Raw genomic sequence first — 3,274 nt, forward strand, 5'->3', positions numbered from 1 at the left:
TGGCAATATACATGTAGTTGCCATTTTAGCTATTTTTATCATATTATTAAAGCTTTTTAATAATATTACAAATTATGCCATACATGTACATTAAATTTAACAGGTCCTTACTGAATAAGCTATTTAGGAAACAAATTTTATTAACTTTTGAATGCTCCTACTGTAAAGTTAATCTACAAAATTTAGAGTTGAATCTCAACATTAGGTTAACAAATATTACAGAAGCTGGTAGGTTCCCAAAGATATCCATGCGCTACACTGTAAACTTATAACATTCAAAAAGCCTAAATCCTAAACTATCAGAGGTTTAGTACAACCTACACATACATGTATGCAATCGATTCTACAACTACGCTGATGAATAAGTCTACAAGCTTAGCTTGTGTATAGGACTATACCCGATTAGCACAAGAAAAGATATTATAACACTATCATTTTGCTACAATCCTTAAAAAGTACATAACAGTACAATGATGCCTTTTCTAAAAAGATATAGTAATTAGTTATTAATATACTTTATATATATTACTTTATTGGCAATAAAGTAATATTGCTTTATTATTTTATTGCCAATAAAGGGTTATTACTTTTATATGATAACCATGTAATGTTAATGATAAATTAATTGATGTTCCCACATCAACTCTTCTTTCAAAAAGCATGTCATTTCATGCTCTTCCAAGTAAAAGCTAAAGATTTTAGTTTTAAGCAATAAGTCCTAAAGCTTTATGAATTTATGCAAAAAGAAATCAAACAATGATTGTGCAAAGCAATGTTTCTCAACTTTGTAAACTATTTTTGACCAGTGCTGGCTGTTTAAAGTATTTTATAAAACTTGAGCAGTAATGACTTTATTGTATTCTGATTCATTTAAAATCTAGTTATAGACTTGCCTTTTTTGGTCTGCTTATTGTGCAAGGGTAGGTTTCAATGCTACCTGCTATAAAGGTTGCAAAACTTTGCCAGTTTTTTTATTTGTATCAAGTTTGACACAAACTTGATACAAACATTTGTGTCTATTGTTGGCATTACAAAGAGGTGGTAGGAAGTTGCTTATTGGTTTGTAAAATAGCTGTAGTGCTTAGTTATATTATAGTTCGATGTTTTTGTGCTAGCTGCAGTTGTGATGTAAAATTTTAGCTCGCTGCGTACATAGATTATAATATCTGATTCCCTGACATTTGTATATGCAGATCTAAAACAGACAGCGAAACTAGGCCAGACCTTATATGAGTAGCTAACACTAACGGCTACGCATTTTTACTGCTATTAGGAGTAACAAAATAGGCTGTTTTCACATTTGTCTAGCAGATAAAGATGAAAGCCAGCAATATTTTTTGTAGCTTTATTAGAGTAAGTTGGTGGTATCAATAAATGTTAGTTTTCTACATACATGTTGCAATTAGGTAGAAATGTTTCAGAAGAAAGCCTTATTGCAAAACGTTGTTTAGATGGCAGAGTTACCTTTGCATTTCTGAGACATGGAAAAGGCTTGTATATACCTGATAAGTAACATGTTGAAATGAAAGATGTCTTCAAAATCTATAAAATATGGTTGCTATGGAGTTTTAAATTTTATCAATCTATTCTATATAAGTACTTCTGCCTGTAAAACTTGGCAGGTTTATTGCTAAACAAGACTGATAGAAAACTTATCGTTGGCCAAGTTGGAGCACTTGTAGCAACCTTAATGTGTTGGTACCACTTGTAAATACACGAAATGTAGGCAAGCGTTGCCTTCTACACAGCAATGATAAAAATCCACATTTGTTCATATTTGCAGCTACTGATTGTACACACTCATGCGGAGCGACTAAACTTGTTTCAAAAGATGTCTGTTAAGAATTACAAGAAGGCCATCTTGTGGCCATCTTCTCAGTGTGTAGGCTTTGCTGTTGTCCCACCTCTTCTGATGCAGCTGGCTCTGTTGGTAGTCTTTATGATACACATTACGGTATTCTGTCAAAACTATTTCCTGAGAATCGCAGCTCACACGGAGGTCACAAATTTTATCTTTGTAATTACTTTTTATGTAGTAGCTTGATCGAGACCTATAATTCACAAGCAGACATTTTAAGGCACAGTTGGAGTGCCTCCATTTTCAAGCATTTCTGAGATGTTTCTCTATTCTCTAAAGTATGTGAATAATGGCTTAAGTTTGAAGATGTTTTTGTGGCAACACAAAAATGTTTCGCTTATCAATCATTTCAGCTAGCACATACACAGTTGGGGCAGTCTGCATTACTAGAAACACTCTATTTTAGCTACGATACATTACTAGAAACATTCCATTTCAGCGATGATATTAATGATAGCCTACATTACGACAAACACTTTATTTCAGTTATGATACAAATGCTGCGAGCTATCTCATTATATTTCGGTATTTGCAATTCTTTAAACGTGTGAATGCAGTTTCAAACCATCTTACGCCTGCAGTTTTTGAGACAGTTAGCTAAGTTTGAGCTAAGTTAGTGTGTAAAATCCTTTAGCCAATGTTCAATCATATTCAGAATAACTGTCAAGATACCGTAACCAGCTTAATGTAATTTTGACATCCTTGAATTTTATTTTAACATAAATTGCATGTTATGTAAATATGAAATCAGAAAAAAATGTGAAGCTCTTTCGTTATATATTGGACACATAGCATTCATACCGACTCCCCATGTGCTTTTTAAGAGTAAGTTTTTCAATGATGTTAGAAACCCAGTTTGATGGCAGCCAATATGATCCAGCAATTGCTTTGCAAACCCACTAGCTCTGACCTGAATCCGCTACTCCATTGCCAACCAATTTGTATTCTATAACCTGTTCGCACCACTTTTCTTTTTGAATATTTGTTACAGCCTACATCTCACACTTGTGTCTGGGAAGTCAGACTACTTCATCTTATACCATTCTTGTCCACTATATTGGTAATCTACAACCTAATCCCTAAACTCCTTGTATCTAAATAACTCTTAAAAATGTAAAAAGCATGTGGTTACGGGCCAAGACTAATAAGTCTCGTGTTGATTTAAATGTAGAGCTGTTCAACTTGGTAACTTTAACATCCTTCTGGTATGGAAGAAAAAATAGACTTGTACAAATGATATGGATTAGAGCAAGATCTAAAGAGCTAGCTGAAATTTGTAGCACCAGAGAAGGTAGACTGCTCTTACATAAAGCATACACAGAGTTAACCCAAGTCAGCTGCAACAAGAGGATATTCCAACTTTCTGTCTCTCCAACGGCGCAATACAAAGGTTCAAAAAACACTTGAAGCAGCAGG

This window comes from Watersipora subatra, chromosome 1 (assembly GCF_963576615.1).
Source record: "Watersipora subatra chromosome 1, tzWatSuba1.1, whole genome shotgun sequence".
NCBI lineage: Eukaryota > Metazoa > Bryozoa > Gymnolaemata > Cheilostomatida > Watersiporidae > Watersipora > Watersipora subatra.